This window comes from Pinus tabuliformis, chromosome X (assembly GCF_031772625.1).
Source record: "Pinus tabuliformis cultivar Carrire ecotype Pingquan chromosome X, CPIR1, whole genome shotgun sequence".
In the NCBI taxonomy this organism is placed as follows: domain Eukaryota; kingdom Viridiplantae; phylum Streptophyta; class Pinopsida; order Pinales; family Pinaceae; genus Pinus; species Pinus tabuliformis.
The window spans coordinates 417,301,838-417,328,523 of NC_142308.1; the positions used below are offsets into that span (position 1 = coordinate 417,301,838).

General features: G+C 35.5%; 1 pseudogene; it reads right to left on the reverse strand.

The window, feature by feature from the left end:
• Positions 1-2,064: 2,064 nt before the first annotated feature.
• The window catches only part of LOC149140320 (alcohol dehydrogenase 1-like), a 36,438-nt pseudogene continuing 11,816 nt past the window's right edge, over positions 2,065-26,686 (reverse strand).

The following is a 26,686-nucleotide window of genomic DNA, read 5'->3' on the forward strand; positions in this document are numbered from 1 at the left end:
CAGACATGAGGAATATCATGGAGCTATTCAAAGTGCTACCATATAGGCTTCCTTTCCACAGACAAGCCAAAAACATTCATTTTCCTAAAGGAAAAAAAAATGCCAAAGTGCCTTTGATTTGGAGCCTTTCATTAATAGACTATTGCCTTGGTCCAAAACATTACTGAACTTCTTTAAGCGATCAATGACAACTGGAATTGCCTGTAGCTGTAGCAAAATTAGTGAACAAGTCCCTAATGCTTTGATTGGGAGTAGAGTAAGCCTGGTTGATCACTCCATGTTCAATTTTTCCACTGAAATATATGGGAGCCACAAGGGTTGCAGGGAAAAGAACTGCATCTTCTGCCCTTAGTTTCCCTTCAGAAAACGAATGTCTTCCAACTTTGGATATATGTTGTGTTGTCTCTACCCATATCTTGTGTCTGTTAGAGAGCATGGGGTCTCCAGGATCAAATGAAGGTGGCCATTTTAAATGCCGAGAATTAAATAAAGGACGACACTTACTGTCTCCAATTATAAGCAAAACATCATTGTGGAACTGTCAAATTAGTTGAGGACGAGGGTTTATATGAGCATCCACTTCCTTGTATTGACAGACAACCATCTGCTCACTGTGGCCCCAACTGGGGATAGAGATACATGGGGACTGGCTCAAGCACGCCACCGCTCTGAATTAAGGTTTTCCCTTTCCCGAACTTACAAAGTTGTGTGTAACGATACATATACCTAATCTACCTCCAAAGAAAGCAGCAAGTGGCCATTTTTTACTTAAATTGCTACTTGCTTTGTAGAATGGGGAATGGGAGGTGCATGCATGAAGATACATTTTCAGAGATTTGGTAATAGCGTGGCCAAATTACCCCAATTTTTGGATGTGTTGTGTTTTTGAAACATATGACTTAAATATGCAATAAGTGGCCATTTTTTTCATTAATTTTTTACTTGCTTTGCAGAATGGGGTATGGGAGGTGCATGCATGAAGATACATTTCAGAGATTTGGTAATAGTCTTGGCCAAATTACCCCAACTTTTAGATGTGTTTTGTGTTTTTGAAACATACTAGTTAAATACGCAACATGGTTGCACTTACTTTGTGCGATAAAACACTTTCAAGTTTATAATATTCTACCAAAACAAAGAAGGCTTATAGCTTTAGAGAATAGAGTCCAAGCATTACTTGAAATTGGTGGAGACAGATATTTAAGTTTATTTGTATAGTTTTAAATTATCATCTCCAATTATAAACATTTTTACAAATTTCACAATTACAAATTGCTTGATTTCTCACCGTAACAACTATTTAAAAGTTCACAGACTCAACTCTATGCTTGATTTGATTTCTCACCGTAACAAATATTTAAAAGTTCATAAACTCAACTCTAATATCTCACAGATATAAATTTTCAAATTTCCAACAATTTGACTTACAATAACTTAAAAAAATTTGATAACCATATGAATGAATCAATCAATAACCATTCTTACAAATTTCATGATTGCAAACTATTCGATTTCTCATAATAACACATCTTTAAAAATTCACAATCTCAATTCTAATAATCTCACACGAATAAATTTTCAAATTTCCAACAAATTCACTTAACAATAACTAGAATTCCTCGTAACTATATCAATGAATCAATAAATAATATAAACTTCTTTGGGAACAATACCACTTCTTCAAAATCATAACAATTCTTCCATAGTACCGTATCAATGAATCAATCCATAATATAAACTTCCTTGGGAACAATACCACTTCTTCCAAATCATAACAATTATTACACAGAACAGTACTGGAATTCTGGTATCCTTGTCCAAATCCTTTTGATTTATTCAATGTAAGGAAACCTCTGTACATGGGAAAGAATAATACCGATTCACCACACAATTTGTAAGAAACTTAAGAATAATGCCGATTCACCACACAATTTGTAAGAAACTTTGGAAAACTGAAGATATTTCCTGTGTGCCATTTAATTACCAATCATGTTAATCACACATCTCAAACTCTCTCCTTTAATCATGTAATCAAATGCCTTGTTGATATCGGCAAATGAAACCTCATGTGTGATAAATTTCTCCAGTTCCAAGCTTCTGCAAACCAACAATAAACCAGGAAAGGAAGTTCAGTTAGATTAAAAGCCTAATTAGAGACGACTAGTGCTTCAGTAGGAGGAAAGGAAATGAGCAGGCATGGTGTGAGAGAGATATTTATATCAGAAATAAATTATAGATGTCTTACTTTATCCAAATACAATTCTACAAGGCCTGGCAAATCGGAACGGGGTTTATAGTTCCCAAAGAAAGTTCCTTTCAACGTCCTCTCGTTCAGAAAATTCACGGGGCTGGTTGCAAAGACTGCGTCTGAATGAGGGACCCCCACTAAAACGGCCACACCCCAACCCTGAACAACAAACACATTCATACCCTTGTGATCAGCATATATGCATAGTTGCTAAAACTGAGTGTGATATATTTACAATTTCAGAAGAAAGGGGAGGCAGAGTAAATACGTCATGGCAGGATTCGAAGGCTTGAATCATGGCCTTGACATTCCCTGTGCACTCGATGCTGTAGTCCACCCCTCCATCAGTTTTCTCGGCAATAACCTGATAAGATAAGCTCCCGGAGTTTAGTGTCAATTTAAAACATTTCTCCGAATACAATACAACACAAAACTGAATTGAGCGTTAACAAAATTCTTTTACGCGTCTAGGGATTAAGCACCAACAAAGAGCAATAAATTTGAAAGAGACAAAGGTGAAACTGCAGATCTATGTTTGTAGCACAAACAAGGATTAAAAGAAACAAGAAGATTTACATTTAGTAACACAAGGTGCACCCTCATATGCTATTATTTAATTGCTTCACTTCAATCTATCTATAGACTAGGTGGAAGACTAAAGCTCTGTGTAATGTGTATAACATTAATAAACTAAAATAGAGAAAGCTTCTCCTCCCGATGCAATAATTCGTGCTACTAGACAAACACTATCAATTCTATTAAATAAAACAAGCATTCCGATCTGGAAAAGAGAAGTTAAAGGCCATTCAACCAACCTGTTGAATAGGCTTCTGGTGGTCCAGTGGGTTTATAAATTCCGTTACACCAAAGAGTTTTGCTGTAAAAGGATCAACACAAATTAGAAAGGAAAGGAAATTCTTCAGTCAACATATATATATACACTGATTAACAAATGATGATGGAAATGGGCAATTTACAACCTTTTTCAAATCTGTCACTATTTAAATCGATTCCAATTATTCGAGAAGCTCCTGCAATTCTTGCCCCTTCAGCAGCCTGCGTGCGTAGTTAAGCCCAGGTCAGATGTCTAAGAGAAAATTAAACAGTAAACTCATCGTATTACATTGATCCCAAAAAGGAAAAATTCAGAAATGAATTTCACTTACAGCAAGCCCAACACCCCCGAGGCCAAATATTGCTACAGTTGAACCCTTCTTGGGTTTTGCTACATTCAAAGTCGCACCCATGCCTGATTCCACAACAAAATGAATTTTGAATAAGAATTTCAATGAAGGGAACGATCATGGATGACTTTAATATTAACAGTCCAGGAAACCATAACTTTAGGGATTGGATAAAACACTATACACTGTCAATTATATCATTTTGATGATCTTTGTTTCACACTCATCAGCAAGTTACCCTCAAAAAGTCCAGAAAAATGATTTACCTGTTGAAACCCCACAACTGAGAATGCAAACTTTGTTAAGAGGAGCCTCTGGATTAATTTTGGCAACACAACCCACATGCACAACTGTATACTCGCTGAAAGTGGATGTGCCAAGGAAGTGATAAATGGGTTTCCCGTTGATTGAAAACCTCGACTTCCCATCATTTATCATAACCCCCTATCCGTGTTAATTCTTAGAAGATCACACATGTTGCTCTCCTCTGACTTGCAGTGTCTGCATTCTCCACATTCTCCAGTAAATATCTCCAGTAAATACGGGAAGCACACTGTCACCCTCCTTGACGTCAGTCACCCCTTCTCCAACACTCTCAACAACTCTGTGTCAACCAACCAACCTATAGTTAGTGACCAATAAATCACAAGAAAATTAGTGTCCCTTTTCCCCTTTTGAAATTCTACATGCCTGCTAGTATGACTAATTAATTTCTTTGAAATCCTGCATGCCTGCTAGTATGACTAATTAATTTCTTTGAAATCCTACATGCCTGCTGGTATGACTAATTGATTTCTTTGAAATCCTGCATGCCCGCTAGTATGAGTAATTAACTTTTTTCAAATCCCACATGCCTGCTAATATGACTAATTAATTTTTTTGAATACAGACAGTTCATTCATGGGCAAGAACAGAGTGCATACCCAGCTGCTTCATGTCCCAAAATGCGGGGAAAGAGAGGAGTTTGGCCCTGCAACCAAAGCAGCAGTATCAATATCAGTCATTTCATTTCACTGTTAAAAGCAATATTTGTATGTGTTATACAGTGCAGTAGGAGATGTGTAATTAATATCCTTCCTTCCAATTTTCTTGATGTTTAATGATAATTATCCATAGCATACCTTTGCTTCCCAGAAATAAAGGTCTGTATGACACAAGGCGGTATAATGCACTTTGATTCTCACTTCCATTGCCTGTGGAGGAGCCACTTCCACTTCTTCAATATTCAGAGGCTCCCCTGCTCCCCATGCAACAGCAGCTGCACCAAAAGTACAAATATCAAAATAGATCAGATTTCAAGGAGCACACATATACAGTTTGCATAAATCCATTTTAACTCTCTGAAAATCAATTTTGCCCATGAAAGAAATAGAATGTGGACCGTTGGTGTTAAAAGTCCACTTTCATGCAGCTTCCTATCCCATGGGGCCATCCTTGAAACGACGCACGCGGCCCAGATGCATGGAGGTTTTTTTTGTTTCCTAGGGGTTCTGCAAGTCAAATGTCTGTTTTTACTTGGCTTCTAGCTCTAGCGGGTGAAATGTCTGTTTTTACGGGGTTTTAGCCGGTCAAATTTTTTGTAACGGGCAAAGCAATAATTTAAATTTGTTATAATTTTGCCCAAAAAATAATGAAAATTTTGGTAGGATTTAAAAAAAATTGGGTAGAAATTTTTAGAAACTTGGGTTGATTTTGGATGGCCCAGGGATTCTTCATGATTCAAACAACAGAAGGGATTGGATTTCTTGAAAAGCGAAAATTTCTGTGTTGAGGAGAAATTGTGGCCTCCCTGAACAATTTGGGTCATCCTAAATTTTAATGGTCAACGTTTCATCAAATATAAAAGTAGAATTCTCACTTTTAAATATATAGTTTTTAATTAAATTTAGAAATTCTCCTTTTTAAATATAGTTTTTTATTAAATTTAGTAATTCTCACTTTTAATATTGTTTTTTATTAAATTTAGGAATTCTTATTTTTAATGTTGTTTTTTAATAAATTTAGGAATTCTCACTTTTGATATAGTTTTTTAACAAATTTAGGATAATTTTGCATTTATATGGAAGAAGGGACAAGATACTTTGGGTTTAACATCAAGCCAAATAACTATAAGAAAATCGATTAACACTCGTTGGTTGCTCCAGTTGAAAAAATGATTCATTTCTTGTGCAATAGGTGGCTATCCAAAGCATACTAGATTTCCTTCTAGCACAAACAATTGAATTGCAAACAACAACATTGCAATGCGAAAGAAATCTAGTGCACACTAGATTTCCTTCTAACACATATATAACCACATTGTCAATAAACTCATACAAGGGTGAAAGGAATCTAATGTATGCTAGATTTCCTTCTAGCACAAACACAAACACAAACACATTGTAACATTTCTAGATAAAAGAAATCTAGCACATGGTAATATTTACTTCTAGCACAAACAAAAGCATATTGCCAACAACCACATTGTAGTGAAAAGAAATCTAATGCATGCTAGATTTCTTCGGGCCAAAATAGATGGATGTTGTCAATAACAACATTGCAAGGTGAAGAAAATCTAACACGTGTTAGATTTACGCATAGCACAAACACAACCAAACAACAACATTTTTGCCAAACAAGTAGTTCAACAAGACATCAGTAAAAAGGCCTTATAACTCCCTTTATCAGACATTTCCACTCAACATCTAGAATTTTCTAAGTACTCATAAAACCTTCAATAGATGGAACTTGATTAGGAGATAGTCTTTTAGGCTTCCCGTGGCCAAAATGAATAAACTTTATCATTAGAGATCTGAAAGATCCCACTCACAACTTGAGCAACAGATAAGTCCACACATGAAGTTAAAGTATCCTTTCTAAGTCTTTGAAATTCCACCATTAATTCCACCTAGGAATCATGAACAAAAGCCATCAATTCCTTATTCCAAGAGGCAATAAGTTGATTGTGTGTGTCATGTTTATCTCCTAAAGTAGTTACGAAGGCTCCATTTTCAAATAGATATCGCCCCACATTGTGGCATATAAGAAAACAGACAATGATCGTCACTAGCATGCTAATTGAGGAATTCAATGGAAGGGGGGATAAGATGCAATTATCTAAACAAACCCTCATAGTTTTTCCATTCTGGGACACATTTGTAGCAACACTAGCAATTTGAGCCAAGCTATAAGACATATACCTCTTGTCCAATGCCACACTTGTCTGTCCGAAGCCAAGGTAATGGCAACAAGCCATTTGTCAGTAATTTCGCTCTCATCTTCAACTATGCATACATCTATAGTATGCAATTTTGTCACAACACTTGAGCTACTAAATAGATTTGATATTTGAAATTTTCTCCACTTTTTTTTTTCAGGAAATAAACTCCTTAGAATGGAAAATATGGTACCCACAGAGACAACATATTTCTGGCATGGAAATGATAATCCTATTTCCCGAGTTGACAATAATACCTATTCAACTGACATAAAAACCAACAATACAACAAAACCATGATCTTTAAATTTGTTAAATAATCATTTGATTCTTTGATCACCACTTTCAACAGCGTCTTTTGTAGAGTTAGACTTTGAAGGCATACAAATAACTGTAGAATCAGATGAGTCCCAAGAAAGAGTTTTGCTAATAGAAAGTGGAAGAAATTGATCTTGGAACCTCCCAAGCAAATTTTTACCTCATAAATAATACATTTTTGCACTTGGTGATCTTGAAGGTATAAAATTACCAGGTTTCAAAGACGTATTAAGGACCAAACCCAAAGGATCAAATAAATAAATAAATCCATCAAAAACTATCAATGGAAGGTCATATAGCAGGTAACAACTCAGTAAGCCTGAGCCATAGCTAAGGGTTTGACCTCGAAGTTTCCATGAAGGATTAAGATGGAGAATGCATATTTCCTCCATACTTAGCATAGTCTCTTCAAAAGTAATTATGAGAGCAGACCCCTCGAATTCACCTAGATTAGGTTAAAGTAAATACTCTCATGGGTGATCCCACTTATCATATATAATGTGTAATTTATTTGCTTGGCATTGGTCTGCTATCTCTGATAGGTCAAACAATATAAGGTCGTCATTCCCATATCTATGAAACAATTCAGTTATTCTAGTATGATCCATACAAGGCAAATCTTTTGACATTTCTTGATCTATAAATGACATATATCGTAGTGACTTTGCACCAAGTCACTCAGACAAATCATTGCTTATAAATCAACAAAGTGTGATGGTGATTATTTGTTGTGAAGACTGATATGAAAAGTGGTGTAATGATGATAAGACCAATCCAACTACTACTAGGATACCCACTCACCTTTCCCTTTATCCTACAAAACACTCCCAGGTGTGAAATCCTTTTTTTGCCAAGTGTTTGCTTGTAAAAAGGGAAAGTATTGAATAATTTAAACTGGAAGAATAACTTTCTCTGGGGAAAACAGGATGGAAAACATGAAGCCTCATCTCCTTACCAAGCAAGTAAGGATAACTAGGCTTGATTGATATCCATGACCGAGGAACTATATTAGTGGTAAAATTTGTTGTTTTCGCTATGATTGGTGATGAACCTTGAAAGACACATGTGCTATCATCTTCAAAATGCTAACAGTTACACATCCATGGCATCTTTGGTTCATCCAACTTCTATGACATAATCAGTGTAGTTGAAGCCTTGGAGATTTCTGGATCCAATGTTCTTAGAAGAATGTGGTGGGGTTAGAGGTTGGTGTCCAAGCATTTACTCACCTTTATCACAAGCTGACCAACTGGTTTTCCTATTCTATATTACTCTCAAGATCTAATTACATGCCACAAACAAAAGAAGGTATTGTAAAAACAATCTCTCTCTGTTTCTAAAGGAAAACAATCTCTGTGAAATGACCAAAGATATTTTTTTGTTATTTTTGTAATAAATTCCTCGAGAACATTACCAGAGAACTCATAATCCATTGCAACATTTGAAAATGACACGGGGCACTAATTCTCAAGCATTTCTTGTTTGTTAGAATGAACTAGGTCCTATAAAAGGTAAGTCTGTCAACCCAAAATTTCCTTGCACAACTGGAGGGTTAATCTAGCTAGACTCCATCATGTTGGTTTGTTAAAATTAGCAAATAGGGCCAAATTCCACTTTGGACAGCTCCTATGGGAAATATTATTGCAACATTAAATTCCTCTCTTCGATAAGACCAAAATCGATTTAAAGATCGCCAAATTTGGATAAGGAAAATTGGTTTTAGAATTTATGTTCTCAAGTAAATTAATAAAGGTCGGCCTCATCCTTATGTCGACTCATCAAGCCTAATGGTCACGTCCCATGAGCCCCCATTGAATTGTATATATAGAGGTGTCCTCTAAAAACATTTTGATACATCCAAGTGCATCATCCACGCCTCCAAAAAAGGTGGACATCTAAGGCAAGGATGTAGGTGTCAAGAGTCAAGTTTATGAAGATTTTTATCTCTATTTAGGGTGCAGTTTCCTTGGGAGAGAGTCGCAGGTCTAAGGCACCATGGGTGGAGGCTAGAGGATTGTTTGGGAATTTTAACTCTTGATTATGAGAGTGAGTTTCTTGTTGGATAGGGCCGTAGTCAGAGGTATGATCATTGGGTATTTTTCTGTGCCATTCGGTGTGTTCAATCTCTATTACAAGCCATAGAAAGAGGGCTGCTACAACAACTTATTGGTAAGAAGTTTGGAGGGTGTAAAATCCTTCTCTCTAGGCCACATATGCGTAGGCTAGGGTGCAGCTAGGTCAAGCACTCTTCCATGTGTTTTGGACTGCTTTGTAATCTCTCATAGGTCCAAACTGCAGCAAGGAGGAAGATGCATCCAAGAGGGAGTTTTGCATGATGTTTGGGGTTGTCATAGTTGGATTTTTCTCTCCTAGAGCAGGCCATAGCCCTAGCTGTGTGTTACAAGTAGGCCGCAAGCCTTGACAACCTTGGACAAGAGGCTAAAATGTTGGCAGGAGGTCGCAGGCCTGGGATCTCTTGGATGGGAGATTTTGACTCTTATCTTTTGTTTGAATTATAGTCCAAACCATTAGCAAATAGAAGCATAGGTGTTTGGAGGAAGGCCACAGTCAGGTAGGGGTCGAGGAGAAAATAAACAAGGTTGTAAAAGTTTTCCATCAAACCTTCTCAATAATTGACCATTTCTTCCTAACTTGGAAGGATTCTATCTCTCCTCATATAACAGAATCTGGATTGGGTTTTTGCACTTACTTTTGATACAACATTTCTTGTTGATTAGGCTTTGCATTTAACCAAGGTGATGTGAATAACTACCCAGGTTTAAATTGAATATGCACCCATGTGCAATATGATGTCATTTTTTCCCATGTAACAAAGTTTGAAACTACCCCACCCTCCGATATTTTAGGCAAGGGTAAGATATTTTGTTTATCTATTTTTGACTAAGTGGAGTGTTCACTATAAATATTGATGTTTCCAATTTTTTTATATAGTTTGTTTTGAGAAAGTCTGAGTAACAATATGAATAATTGTGAAAACTTACATTGTAACATCGTTGGAACATCCAAAAATATTTCAAAAAATTGAAGTAAGAACATGAATAAAACATATACACAAGGAATTATAAATTTGTTTGAATATCCAAAGATAATAATTTATGTATCCAAAATTGAGTTGTTGTAAATTGATTTGTATACCTCATGCCTATAATTGATTATGTATGTATGCAAATTTATAAAGCATAGGTTCATTCATAAATCAAATTTTCTGATTCACTTTGAGTTGTAGTAGACTATGGGAAACCTCCTCTGCTAGCCCTAGAAAATTGTGAAGCTTGATCATCATAATACTCTTTCCATGCTTTATTGTGTGGTAAATGGGTTGTTATTACATATGTCCTCTCCTAGGTGCCTGCTTGCCAAAACCCATGAATCATGATAGTGGATGGAGGAAACACTTTTCTTTTGCAAAGCATGTGGAATTCCAAAGGGATCAGTGGGTGGAGGTGTGTCTCCAGGATCTCCCAGATGGCTCGAGACTGGTTTGATTTAACTGCAACGAAGGGTATGTGAAGAGATAAGGATGACACACTATGATTTAATCCCTGAAATTTGAAGTTAGACATTTGGACAAATTGGATTACTTCTTTATTGATTTAACTTGGTGAAAGAGAGACATCTATTTCTATTGTTGCATTATGAGACTCACGAAATTGCTTAAATTAGGTGTGTGTTTCTTGAGAAGAGAGAGACATTTGTTGCTGCATTATGAGACTAAAGAAATCCCCTAAATTGAGTGTCACCTCAGAAGGGGATGAGGTGGAAGATATGACTAGGTTGCCTGATAAGACGAGGCAACTTCAATTTTTAAAATCCATAGGCAAATTCAATACATAAATCTATTTTCTCTCATGGAAGCTATGGGATATTTAAAACTTCAGCATAGAAATCTAATGGCTTTGGAATAATTGGTGAGAAACAAACAAAAAGAGTGAGTTCCAAATGTTCAAATCCAGAATTGAGATTGCTATGGTCTTGTATTCCATTTGTATTTGTTCAAGCTCCAAAGAAAACTGGGATATGATAATAAATGAGAAACAATCATGTTATGATCAACAAAGTAAAATTAGTTGTCGGGAGTAGGCTGCTTGAGCAATATTTTAGACTTTCAGCTAAATAAGTCACAAGGTTTATCATTATGAACATTAATGTAGGAAAGATGGTCCTTTTTGGTTGTGCGGAAAAAATAGATTTATAATTCAAAACCGTAGAAATGTTATCACGTATATCGAGAATGTTTATGTTTAGATTTAATCAAGGTTCCAAGTCATTATGACAAAAAAATCCCAATTATTCAAGACAAAATTAATTATCAATTTAATAATAATAATAAAATAATTTCCCTTTCTTCATTATTACTTTATAAAAGGGATATTGTGTCCGTATTCTATTTTATTTCTTTGGAATTTTTGGCTGGAAACATTTATTTTTGGGTGAAATCTTGCTTTTTGTTTTTTAATTCAGCTCCTAAAAAACCGCCGCTATTATATAAAATTCACAAATCAAATTTTTGATTCCAATGAATTGTGAACAAATTGCATAGGAAAATTTGACCAAACAAATATAGCCAAAAACTGTCGAAAATGTACCCTACGACCTATAAAAATGCACATCGGACTGTAAACACACTTGGCCTCTTTGAATGCAATTATTTTTTCACTTGGTTCTTTGTTTGCTTATCTCAAATTATTACAGTGTGAGTCTTCTATAGTTGTGTTGTCTGTGTCTTAACATATCATTTTCTTATGTTCTTGTCACTGATAGCATCCATCCATTAACCAACCAACAATATATGTGTTTGGTGACTTGCAAAAATTTGACATGCGACATTGCCATGAAAACGTCCATGTAGTTGGAGAGAGGATAGAAAATTTTGTAGTGCATTACCTATGGTTGTGGGTATTTTGCCTATTCTATATGTTGTGATCCTTGTTAGGTAAGTTTAATTTTTCATTTTTGGAGGTTGTGGTGCTGCTTGCAAGTAATTTATTATTTTTTTGGAAATTTAGAATTCAATTATATTATTAAAGTTAGTATAATTTTAAATATTTTATTTTAAAAAAGAATAGTTTTTTTTTTCTTTTTAATAAATAATTTTAGTAAGCTTGGCAGATCCTTTCTATTCCATTTTAAAAAACAGGCAGGAATTACATAAACATCATCCATAATTAGATGGCCTCAACTTGCTCATTGGGAAACTATGTATGTTGGCCATTTGACAACATTATATGCCATCCAAAATCTGAAAAGCTTGAGAATGTTAAGCAAGGCTATATAAACCTGAGTGTCTATGCGTCTCCTATTTACTCTATGTCTATAACAGAAAGATAAAAAATGCATACTATTCATTTATACATAGAAAAATTAAGAGTCAAAACTATGCTAAGAAAAATGATAATCATCAAAAGATTCAATTGGTGTCAAGTCTTTGGCACTGGAGCCCGATAGTTCAGTTTGTGGAAGGAAGGGAATATGATTCTCAATACGACTTAAACGAGCATTTTGTTGTTGAATTTGGCATTGAATGAGTTGGAATTCCTTGTTGATTTCCTGGATTTTTGTTGCTAACTATGAAATTGCTTCAAAGCTGGATGTTAAAGCTTTTGCCAAGAGATTTTTCATCATCCAGAAAAGGTAAAGGGTTTACGGAACTGGGTGTATCGGCCTTTGGTATGGCCTGGGTTAGGGATGAGATCCTGCCATTCATTTAGCTCCAGTTCATTATATGTTTCCTGCTTCAATTCATTCTCCCAACCCAAAATAATCTAACGAGCATGTGGGTGTGCATTATTTTGCTAAGACAAAGTTTCTTCCAATTTTAAATCATTGTTATTTCTGCGACCTTGATTTTGGGTAGTTCAAGGTTGAGCTTGACTTATTCCACGACCACAACCCTGGTCCTGGCTACGACCTTGACCACCCCTTGCATTTCTCCCTCGGGACGAAAGAGTGAGGAGAAAAAACATTAGGGAAAATATTGGACTTGAGGGCTACACTTGGAAGGAAAGTAAATATGATAGATCAACTAACAACCCAATGGACTACAAACTCAAAGAGTTAGAGACCAAACCAACCACGGGATACTAAATGAAAATTCATTATATGGAAATATACTTGAATGTCTTTGTGTTAAGGAGAGAAAGCTCCTTGAGAATTAAACAAACTCTACTACCAATGATACGCTGCCAAAGGTTGTCAAAATAAAGCGTAGGGGTTTGTTGGCAAGGAAACATAACACAAAGAGGTAAAGGGACGAGGCTAGGAGGGATTGGTCCTTCAACTTGTTTGGTTGTTATTGGGAAATATGCAAATATCTTTCCCCTTCATGCTTTGATAATGCCATGCCCTTTAGTGCAAATAAAAAAAACAGAAAGAATATTCCCAAACACCTCCTAAAATTCCCATAGAATACATTAGGATCAACACTATATTCAATGACATCATCCATTTTCTTCAGTGCTTTCATTATGCAGTGAATGCAAAGAGATGATTGTATGCTCGAATGAAGGTTTGTGCAAAGTTGATTCAATGCGATTTGCAAACTCCCTTGATTTGATGAATTTAGTGACGCATCGTGTAAGCCAACCTCAATTGGATACAACCACCCAACTTTTTTATCCTCTTCTCTTGTGCCCAACATAACAGTTTGAAAGTATCACAATCTAAAAATGTGAAGGTATGTAAAGTCTACTATAAGGGGGCCTATCTAAAAATGTGAAAGTATGTAAAGTCTACTATAAGGGGGCCTATCGAAATGTGAAAGTATGTAAAGTCTACTATAAGGGGGCCTTCTAATGCCCCCACAAGTTGCCACGAGGGGGGCTCTTAACGCCCCCAAAAGTTAGTACGAGGGGGGCGCCCAATGTCCCCAAACTTTGCAACAAGGTGGTTTTAAACCACCCTCATAAGTTGCTACAAGGGGGGTTGTAAGCCGCCCTTGTACATTGCTATGAGGGGGATTTTAAATTTCCCACATAGGTCAATTTTCGAGGGGGTTTCAAATCACCCCCTAAAGTGACTTTTTTTAGGTGATTTACAACCAACCTTAAAAGATGACTTTTGAGGGCTATTTCAATCACCCCTAAAAGTCACTTTTGTGGTTGGTTCATATATCTTAAAAAACATTTTTGTTTGTCCTCACAACGCCCTTAGTCTAGCCCATGTGAAGGGGCCTCATGCCTAATCAACCCAAATTTTGGGGCTTGACCTTGACGATGCCAAGGAGAATTGAACCAACACCTCATAACAGAGGGCCAATGACTTGGCAGATAGGCTTCAACCAACCATTTGGGCTACCCATCAACGCTCTCTCTTCAAAAACCTTCCCTAAAAGGCTTGAAATTTAGAGGTGATGCTTTGAAGGGAGGGGGATTCTAAAAAATTCCACCCAAAAGTCACTTTTCAAGTTTGGAACCCCCCTTGAAAAGTGACACATTTGGGGGCAGTTCACATCTCTTAAAAAACTGCCCCTAAAGGCTTGAATTTTAGAGGTGATGCTTTTAGGAGCAGGGGGGAGGAGGTGTGATGGAGGCTTTAAAAAATTGTAGGTAATGTTAATATTGCTTCTAATTCCCACGTTTGGAGGCAGATTACGAGCCCCCCAAAAGTATTTTTTTGTAGTAGTGCTAGTTATAATTTTTGTCTCCAGAAGTCATTTTTTTTAATGATTAACTATGCTTTGCTTCTTTCTAGGATATCCTCTCAAGCACATGTTTCAACCAATTCTCAAGTTCATTCTTCAAATTACTCTTATATTTATTTTTGAGATTTATACTTCTCTAATCTTTTGTAAGAAAAGGTCTTTCATTTTATACCGGGTAGGTGATTCCTTGAGTTAGAGGAAAGGAATATCCTTCCCTCACTAGTAAAGGGATTTCCCTATAGAAAAGGAAAATGATTTCCTTTATTGAGAGAGATACAAGACTTTCCTTATCAACACTGATTGCATTACCAGCAGATGCATCGTCAACATTAAAAATAGCTAGTGAAGTCTCTTTTTTAATCTTTGCCTCTCGAGTAATCTTCTTGTTATTTTGAGGAAATCCTCAGCCTCTTCCCTTCGCATTAGCATTATGAGATACAACCTTAATTGCTTTTGGTTTTTTCAAGCAATCAATCATGGGTGCTTCCTTACAAATATTAGACACATCTGATAACACTACACATTGTTTAAGGGGTTCAACAACAACACTGGATCCATAAATATTTGACTCCGTTCCTACATGCTTTCCTTTTGGGTTACTTTGGGCCGGTGGAAGAGGTTGAAGGGGATTGTTCAACGTGGACTTTGCAACCCTTTCCCATGTAATGTGAACATTGGATGTCTGGGTTCCAATCATTGTTATTTTGTAAAGTTGTGAACAACACGACTTTACACCTTTGAATTGGAGTAAACCTAGTAGTAAAATTCAGATATCCAGTCGCGAAAGTTTACCAGTTATTGCAGCCCACCCAAAGTTCAACTAGAATGCTCAAATGTTAAAGTGCATAATGAATTAAAGTGTGTACTTCTCAAACATTTTTCTAATCCAAAATAGTGGTCGAGTCATATGCTTTATTACTAAGCGATGGTTGGTTTGAAAAAATAAATGGATTTTTTTTTATAGAATGGTCACATCTTTGGCTTCCATATAATGACATTATTAATCAAATTAAAATAACAAGCAAGAGGCATATGAAGCACATGACCACTGATTTGAATGATTCAAATGTGTTCATTATGTTCTTTAATTCTACACTTTTTAGCTACTATTTTGACTCTCTTTTTTGGAAATATATTGTTGAATGTTCACCTTTTGTAGATGTGTGTAATCAATCTAAGATCTTTCACTCAAATTAGCTTGTTGTAAATAATCTATATATTATGCAAGAACATGTACAAAGTTATTTTCAAAATCAGTAAATTTAGATGCAAATTAGAATGTATGGTTTTTATTTTTTGATGGCTCTAAGTCGAGTTCATGTGAAAGGTCTAGATGCAATCTTAGAGATCTTAAAGGATACAAATATTTGATGTCTTGTCGCTTGGATTTCCCATGCACAAATAATGTCGTTGAGTATGAGGCTTTGATACAAGGTCTTAAAAAGGTGATAGATTTGGAAGTTAAATAGCTCCAACTGATAGGGATTTACAAATAGTTATCAAACATTTAGGAAATTCAATTCACTGTATTTTAATCACCTTACGAATTATATAGATGAGGCATGGATTATTATTTCTAATTTTGATACATTCAATATTAATTATGTACATTGAAGTCAAAATGCAAATGCAAATTTACTTTCAAACACAACTCCTATATTTATACCACTGGGAAAATTTTCTATGGACATGTTTTCTAATAAACAATTTTTTAGGCCTTCTATACCAAACGATATTACAAATTAGATATTTTTTGATGATGATGCCCCTATTTTAGAATTCCTCCCATAGGGAGATACTTTTAGGGGATCACCATTGATGAAAATTGACATTGTGATCAAATTAATACATTGTCTCTAGATGCAAAACTAAAGAGTGAGAACTTATTTCTTTAATATGTGGTTTGAATGGAGAAGTATCATGACTCGGAAGATAAGTTCAAGGGGGAAACAAACTATAAATCCAATACCTACACAATGCAATATCAGGTAATGAATATCTATAACAAATAATACCCACAAAATATTAATCTAGGTATTAGATACATGCCTATTGAGAGGGCTACATTTTTTCATTTCCTCAAGGAATATACAGATTTTTTTCTCCTAGAATTACACTGATTCAAAGATCCATGACACTAAAATCATTCAGGATGTGATATAATTCAATAATTATATGATCCTATTTAGCAAACATTCTTAGATAAGTATTCAACAATATAATAACAAATGAAAATGAAACTCAATAAGTTTTTGGAGGAAAAAATAATATTTGTCATTCATCATGTGCTAGAATTATTTTAGCATGCAATGTTGTTATGCTCTTGTATTTGTGCTAGAAGGAAATCTAGCACACGTTAGATTTATTGTACCTTGCAATGTTGTTATTGCTAAGATGATTATATTTGCTATAGAAGAAAATCTATTGTGTGTTAAATTTATTTTACCTTGGAATGTTGTTGTTGGCAATATAATTGTGGCTGTACTAAAAGTAAATCTAACATGTGTTGAATTTATTTAATCCTACAATTTTGTTATGTGCTTGTGGTTGTGCTAGAAGAAAATATAGCACATTCTAGATTTGTTTTGCCCTGCAGTGTTGTTGGAACCATGCTCGTGTTTATGTTAGAAGTAAGTCTAACAAGCACTAGATATGTTTGAAGCTATAATGTTGTTATGTTATTATTTGTGCTAAAGGAAATCTAACACTTGTTAGACTTGTTTCATCTTACAATGTTGTTATTAGGAATACACTTGAGTTTATTATAGAATGAAATCTAGCATGTGTTAGATTTCCTTTGCTTGATAATGTTGTTGTTGGCAATATGCTTGTATTTTTGCTAAAAGTAAATATAACAAATGTTAGATTTTTTTCACCTTACATTGTTTTTATGTGCTTGTGTTTGAGCTAGAAGGAAATTTAGCATGCACTATATTTCTTTCAAAATGCAATGTTGTGGTTTGAAATTTGGTTGTTTTTGCTAGAAGGAAACATGATAGAATTCTTTGAACTTGCAATGTTATTGGAATTTTACATGTGATTGCGTTAGAAGGAAATTTAGCACATGGTAGATTTCTTTATTGCAATGTTGTTATTGACAATATACTTCATTTTTTGCTAGAACTAAATTTAGTGTGTGTTATATTTCTTTAACCCTACAATGTTGTTATGTTCCCGTGTTTGTGCTAGAAGGAAATCTAGCACATGAGATTTGTTTCATCTTTTAATGTGCTTGTGTGTGTTAGAAAGAAATGTAGCATGCGCTAGATTTCTTTGCCCTGTAATGTTGTTGTTGTCAACACGGTTGTGTTTGTGTTAGAAGTAAATCTATCATGTGCTATAATTCGTTCACGTTATAATGTTTTTGTCTGCTTATGTTTATACAAGAAGGAAATCTAAAACACATTAGATTTCTTTCACCTTGCAATGTTGTTATTGGCAATGTGCTTATCTTTGGGCTAGAAGGAAATCTTGCATGCACTAGATTTATTTTACAATGAAATTTTATTGTTGGAAATATGGGCTAGAAGGAATTTAGCATGTGTTTTGTTTCCTTTAGCTTGCAATCTACTTGTGTTTGTGATAGAATGAATCCAGCATGCACTAGACTTCTTTAGTCCTACAATGTTGTTATGTGCTTGTGTTTGTGCTGGAAGAAAATATAACATGTGTTAGATTTCTTTCAAATTGAAATGTGCTTGTGTTTGTGTTGGAAGAAAATTTAGCATAGGCTAGATTTTTTATACTCTACAATGTTGTTGTTAGCAACGTGCTTGTATTTGTTGTAGACATAAATCTAACACATGCTAGATTTCTCACTCTGCAATGTTGCTATGTGCTTGTGTTTGTGCGAAAAGGAAATCTAACACGTTAGATTCCTTTTACCTTGCAATGTTGTCATTGCTAACATGTTTTTGTTTGGGCTAAAATGAAATCTAGCTTGTGCTAGATATGTTTTGTCCTGTAATGTTGTCATTGGAAATATTTATATTTTTGTTTTAGAAGTAAATATATTGGAATTTTTTCTCACCCTACAATGTTGTTATGTGATTATGTTTGCATTAGAAGGAAATATAGTATGCATTATATTTCTTTCACCTTGTAATGTTTTTATTTGCAAGGTGCTTGTGTTTTTGATAGGAGGAAATCTAACATGTGTTAGATTTGTTTTGTCTAGTAATGTTGTTGTTGGAAATATGTTTGTGAATTTGCACTAGAAGGAATCTAGTATGTGTTATATTTTTTTTTCACAATGCAATATTATTTTTGACAATATAGTTATTTGTGCTAGAAGGAAATCAAATGTTGTCTTGCATATTTTTATTTTGCAATGTGCTTCTGTCTATGCTAGAAGGAAATTTAGCTTGCACTAGATCTCTTTTTTTCTTGTAGTGTTGTTGTTGACAATATGCTTGTGTTTGTGATAGAAGTAAATCTAGCACATATTAGATTTATGAGACCTTGCAATGTTGTTACGTTCTTGCGTTTATGATAGAATGAAATATAGCATGCATTAGATTTCTTTCATCTTACAATGTTATTATTCGCAATGTGTTTTTGTTTTTGCTGGAAGAAAATCTTGTGGGTACTAGATCCTTTTTGCCTTAAAATTATGTTATTGGTAATATGTTCGTGTTTGTGTTAGAAGTAAATCCAACATGTATTAGGTTTATTTAGCCATATAATAATGTTATTTACTTAGGTTTGTGCTAGAAGAAAATATAACATGTGTTAGATTTTGCTTTACCCTGTTGTAATGCTGTTGTTCACAACATATTTGTGTTTGTGCTAGAAGCAAATCTAGCACATGTTAGATTTCTTTCACCTATCAATGTTGATATGAGTTTTTTTTTTTGTCCTCCAGAAGGAAGTGTGCAATGCTTAAATTTATGTCCCTTTCCAACATTTTTATTGGCAATGTGCTTATGTTTGTACTAGAAATAAATCCAGCATGTCCTACATTTAATTTTCTTTGCAATGTTGTCATTGGAAACATGTTTGTATTTTTGCTAAAAGTAATTCTAGCACATGCTATATTTATTTCACCCTACAATATTGTTATGTGTTTGTTTTTATGCTAAAATGAAATTTAACTTACGATATATTTATTTCACCTTGCAATGTTTTTATTGGCAATGTGCTTGTGTTTGTGATAGAGGGTAATATAGAATGTTTTTTTTCACAATGCAATGTTGTTGTTGGAAACATGCTTATGTTTGTATCATATACCATTCTTAGGCCATATATTCCATATGAAGGGCCTTCTAATCATTTGAGGGTTTAACATTTTTATATTGTAACAATAGTTTATGTAGGCATGGACTAAAACCTCATTGTTGTTGGCATTATGACACAGGTTTGGCACTATGATACAAGTGTTGTCCTTGATGGCAACCCACTCAGAAGGAAGATCACAGTTCAGGCTCTCAGAATGAAAGAAAAAAGACATATGCAGGTTCCTCTTAACCAAGGCGCATATACACGCGGGTTAAATAATCAAAAGGCGCATATATGTATGCACACACTTTCATGCAAAGAAAAGCGCGTACGTGTGGGAAAACTTATTTTTGGTCCTTGGTATTTTGACCTATGGTTTTGGACCATGGTATCTCGTCTGAAGTGTTGAACCCAGGTATTTGGTCCAAGGTATTGATTCTTTATGGTTTTGGGCCATGGTATTGTGTAAGGCCTAAGACTATAAAAGGGGAAGGAGATCATTCGGCAAAGGCATTGACTCAAGCATTGAATATCTTATGAAGAGCTAGATCTGGAATATTGGTCATTGGGTTATGGTGCATAGCTGGATCTGAATCAAGGAGGAACCTGAGTGCAAGAAGAAGGATAAGTACTATTGATGGGTCAAGATCTTAAGGCTTGAATAGTAGTATCTTTGTGTGATTTTGATCTGTTATTTTTGGCGCATGACTTGATCTATAAATCTGATAATCTGGGTATAACTGATGTCTGAATAAGTGAAAAGGATAAATTATCTTTTATAGATCTGTACACAGGTTCAACGAAGCAAAGGCGCGTATACACGCTGGTTCTGTAATTCAAAATAGTGTATATGCAAGTTGGCCTTAATTCAACAGCGTATGCATGCAGGTTGTACACATTGAAGTAGCGTACGTCTCTTGAAATATGTTTTAGCTACTTCTATTTATTGCTGCAGTGTTCTGGGTTCAAAATTGGTGTCTGGTTACTGTTACTGTTTTCTAGGTACAACATTCAGAGAAGTGACTATTTGATTCAGTTTTGTTTAGTGCAAAGGAGATTGGTTGATGCAGATATACTTGATGTTTGATTGATGTTATCCATGGATCCAGTCTGAAAATTTATGAAACGTGGTCTCTAAAAGAAAAGATAAGGTTGTATCCTTCTGTAGGTCAGCGCCTACGTACTAGTACCTCAGCTAGTACAAGAGCTAAGGGGGTTGTAGCTCCCTTCCAGGAGAAGCTGGAGAATGAGAGAAGGTTGTAGCCTTCTGCAAGTAGCAGCCTTCGTACTGGTATAAGACTGCACCAGTACAAAATCGTTGTAAAAAGAATTTTCTAATTAAAAAAAGATAGAGACGAATTGCAGCAGGTGGTTTTCACCCACATTGGGTTTCCACCTTATATCTTGTGTTCTTATGTGTGACTACCTGTTCTGGTTTACTGTTCTTGGTTACTATTTATATAGTTTGATGCACAAATTAATGAACAACATCTGAAGAATATTTTAAATTACAAGTCTGCTGGTTATGCGCTAGTTTCCTTAACTGCAGTTGCGTATATATGCGGTTTTTACTAACTGAAGTAGCGTATGAAAATCTGATTGTGAAATGAAAAATAATTGACCTGATAATACTGATTCACCCCCCTCTTAATATTATTCCCAACAATTGGTATCAGAGGAGGTCCTTCAAAAGAAGCTTGATCACTTGAAGGAAGATCTATCATCATGAGAAACTAGGAAAAGGAGGCATCTATCAGGCCACCAATATTTGATGGAAGCAACTTCGTCTATTGGAAGGTAAGAATCACAGCCTATCTTCAATCTCTTGGTACAGAAGTTTGGGATATTGTGGAAACAGGATACACATTTCCATCAGCAACTCCTATAGATACGGCTGGTAAGAAGCAGTATGAAACAAATGCAAAGGCTATCAATACTCTATTAGGAGGTTTATCTCAATCATAATTCGTCAAGGTTATGTAGCTCGAAACCGCAAAAGAAATATGGGACAAGATCGTTCTGAGCTATGAAGGAGATGATCAGGTAAAACGTGCAAAACTACAAACTCTCAGAATTCAATATGAAAATCTCAAAATGCATAATGATGAAAGTGTGGCTAATTATTTCTTACGTATAGATGAGATTGTTAATCGTATGAAAAACTTGGGTGAAGAGATAAAAGAAGTTACTTTGGTTGAAAAGGTTCTAATATCTTTGTCTTCTAATCTTGAATCAAAAGTTTCAGCCATAGAAGAAAAGTAGAATCTTCAGAGCATTACCATGTCACAGCTGCATGGAATCCTAACTGCTTTTGAAATGAGAAAAGGGGGACCATTAGACCTAAGAGAATCTGCATTCAAAGCCTCAGGAAAAGGAGAATACAATGAGTCAGGACATATGTCAGAAGGAGAGGAAGAATCAAGCTTTGTCAAGAACCTTCAACGGGGTTCTGGAAGATTCAGAGGTAAGCTACCTTTTAAATGCTTTGCTTGTGGAAGAGTTGGTCACTATGCAGCTAAGTGTCCTCATAAAGATAAGCTTGAAAAAGGTAAGGAACCAATTAGATGGAACACAAAACAGAATGTAAGTAAGAAGAGCTATTATACACATGAAGAGTGATGGATTTTCAAATAGTGATGAAGATGAACAAGGTAATGATTATAAACTTTTGATGGCTTTTGAAGATGATGATTTCTTGGATGTTATAGATGAAGAAGGTATTTATGAAGAAATTTCTAAACTTAAAATTTGCTTAGAAGAAAAGAATATGATTATAGATACTTTGACATTCCAACTTGCTGAAAGGGAAAAACACAATGAAAAGTTAGAATGTGAAATTGTGGGACTTAGAAAAGATATTGAGAAAACAAAAGCTCTTAATCTTCGATTTGCTGAAGGATCTAAAACTTTAGATGAGATTATCAAAGTGCAACGTTCTCCTCTAATCAAGACAGGTCTTTGGTACACTGAAGAAGCATCTCAAGCACAGGATCCATCTACCTCCAAAATTTATCTTGAAGCAACAAGGAGAAGTGAACAGGTTGACAATCGACAGCAAAGGCACAATGCAGATCACCAGGTAAATCAGGGACAACTTACTTCAAGAATGAACAGAGATCACCAAGTAAATCAAGGGCAATCTACTTCAAGGATGAACAGAAGCTACAACCAACCGCAGGTAAATCATTCTCAATTTGTCTCAAGAACGAATGGCTATGGAAATTACAATCACCTGGATGGAAGGTTTGATAATCGCAGGAATTTCTTCAATGGCCAATGTTTCTCTTGTCATAACTTTGGACACAAAGCAGCTCAATGTTTTGCCTACAAGACCATCATGACCATAGAAGCATGAAATCAAAGGATTGTGACTGGAATCATGAAAAGAACCTACAATAACTTTTCTACTCTTGAAAATGAAATAGAATGTTCTATTTGTAACAACTTCGGTCATGAAGATTCTGAATGCAGGATTAGGTTTTGGCAAACAACTCAGAAGGAGCAAGCTTCATTGGGTCCCAAAACATGGAGAAAGAAAGAATCACAACCAGAAAGATGTGGTATAGCCTTATAGGCAGAAGGACAGGAAAATCAGTGGTACATCGACAATGGTTTCTCAAAACATATGACAGGTGATAAAGAAAAACTTTAGTCATATAGTGCCTTTGAAAAGGAAAGGAAGGTCTCATTTGGAAATGACACCCCTGCATTCATAAAAGGTAAAGGTTCTGTTATTTTGAAAGAAAAAGTCAAAGCTGGAAATGTTATGTATGTTTATGCTTAAAACATAATCTATTGAGTGTCAATCAAATGTGTAATAAAGGAAATGAGGTAATATTTCGATCAAATGGATGTATTGTTCATGAGCTTGATACAGGAGAAACAGTGATCAAAGGCATAAGAACTCCAAATAATTTATACATACTCAAGGGAGGACAACAACAATGTTATCTAAGCAAGAATGATGAACACTGGATATGGCATAGAAGAGTGGGGCATCTAAGCTTCTCTTAGATAAGGAAAGCATGCAAATATCAGGCAGTTCAAGATCTCCCTGACATTAGAATTCTAGACAATACAATATGCAAATCATGTTAGTTTGGTAAGCAAACCAAAACTAATTTTCCTGAGAAGGAAGGATCAGCTAGTAGGCCACTTGAACTTGTCCATACTAATGTATGTGGTCCATCTAGGAAGAGGTCACCTCGAGGAGAAGAATACTTCATATTGTTCATTGACAGCTTTTCAAGGATGTGTTGGATAGGAATTATGAAGCATAAAGACGAAGCTTTCGAAAAGTTCAAAGCATTCAAAGCCTTGGTTGAAAATGAATCAGATCGCAGAATCAAATGCCTCAGGTCAGATCAAGGAGGGGAATTTACCTCGGATGAATTTTTCGATTTTTGTGAAGAACATGGAATAAGAAGGGAATTCTCTACTGCAAGGACTCCTCAGCAAAATGGAGTAGTGGAAAGGATGAATAGAACGGTTCAACAAATGGCTCATGTTATGCTTGATGAGTCTGAAACTCCCGCAACCTTTTGGGGTGAAGCTACATTTGCTGCAGTTACTATTCTCAACAAGACAAACGTCTGGGTAAACAGCACTCAAACGCCTCATGAAATTTGGTATGGTAAGACTCCTACGGTAAAATAATTCAAAATTTTTGGAAGAAAATGTTACATCAAAAGGACTGATGAAAACCTTGGCAAGTTTGAACCTAGAGCAGATGAAGGCATTCTCCTTGGTTACTCTCCCCACAGCAAAGGATATAAGTGTTACAATAAAAGACTTGGAAAAATTGTTGAAAGTATTGATGTAGTGATTGATGAAGAAGGAAATATTCCTAGGCAGGTAAAATCCGAAGATTTCAAAGATGATGAAGACTATCCTTCAACATCAAATCAGACTTATGATGAAGAAGAAACCCCTGAGGCACCAGAAGAACAGATAAGAGTAGAAAAAAAAACTCCATCCAGATACGTTTAGAAGAATCATCCAGAAACTCAAATTTTGGGACAGAAAGAGGCAGGTGTACAAACAAGAAGAACTATTTCAGAAGCTTCAAGCTATTTAGCATTGCTCTCCTCCACTGAACCACGAAATGTAAGTGAAGCATGCAAAGATGAATGCTGGGTCAAGGCCATGAATGAAGAACTTGAGCAGATTGAAAAGAATAACACTTGGGAGTTGGTTCCTAGACCAAATGATAAGAATGTCATAGGGACAAAATGGATATTCAAAAATAAGTTGAATGAAAATGGAGATGTTATTAGAAACAAGGCCATACTTGTTTGTAAAGGGTATGCTCAACAAGAAGGTATAGACTTTGAAGAAACTTTTGCACCGGTTGCTAGACTTGAAGCCATAAGAATGTTCCTTGCTCTTTCTAGCTTTCAGAAGTTCAAAGTATTTCAAATGGATGTGAAATCTTCTTTTTTAAATGGAGATTTGGAAGAAGAAGTGTATATTGAGCAACGAGATGGATTCATCCTTGGAAATGATCCAAAACTTGTATGCAGACTTAAGAAGGCTCTCTATGGTCTTAAACAGGCTCCAAGGGCTTGGTATTATCATCTGGAAAAATACCTCCATCAACAAGGTTTTTCAAAAGGATCAGCCGATAGCAATCTATATGTAAAAATTGATAATGATAAATTACTAATACTTGTCGTGTATATTGATGATATCATCTTAGGTAGCAATGAAGAAGCCATGAGTCAAAATTTTGCTTTGATGATGCAGAAAGAATTTGAAATGTCCTTGCTTGGTGAGCTGACATATTTTCTTGGTTTACAAGTCCAACAAAATAAAGACGGTATCTTTTTGTCACAAACCAAGTACCTCAAGGAGATCTTGAAGAAATATGGCATGGAAGATTCGAAACCAGTATGTACCCCTATGGTAACAGGATGCAGCCTTAGCGCCAATGATGATTCAGTAGCAGTACATCAACCAACCTATAGATCCATGATTTGTAGTCTGCTCTATCTGACAGGTACCGACCAGACATCATGCATGCAGTGGGAATAGTTGGAAGATTCCAAGCAAATCCGAAAGAAGCACACCTTCAGGCGGTTAAAAGAATTTTCAAATATCTTCAAGGGACACAAAACTATGGCTTATGGTATCTTAGAGATACAGATCCCACACTTCATGCATATACAGATGTAGATTGGGCAGGAAGCGTGGATGACAGAAAAATCACCGGTGGTGGTGCATTCTTTATGGGTTCCAGATTAGTATCTTGGTTCAGCAAGAAACAAAGTTAAATTGCTTTATCTACAACTGAAGCGGAATATGTGGCTGCTGCATCTTGCTGCACACAACTCCTTTGGATGATGCAAATTTTGCAAGATTTTCAAATCACTTGTACTCCACCTATCTCCATTTTATGTGATAATACAAGTGCAATCAGTATTTCAAAAAATCCAGTCATGCATTCAAAGACCAAGCAGATACCTATCAAATATCATTTTCTCCGAGAACAAGTGCTTGAATAAAAAGTCAAATTGGAGTATGTTCCCTCCAAGGAATAGGTTGCTAATATACTCACCAAACCACTGCCCAGGGAGACTTTTGAATACCTCAGACAGAAGCTAGGAGTAGTTGATGCATCATCTTGTTGTTGAAACTTGTCTGTTTCAAAGAAAAATGGTTGTACACGAGTTTAATGAGGAGGATTCGCATACATACGCCTGTTTATGTGGATACAGTAGCGTATATGTTGGTTTGAAGACAAATAGTGGGCCGGGCTCAGGATGAAAAGAGTCTGATATGGGTCTGACAGAGACCATCTGGCACAGGTTCAAGGGGAGCATATATTTCTAATAATGCATTGTTGGCATTATCTTAGAAGATCT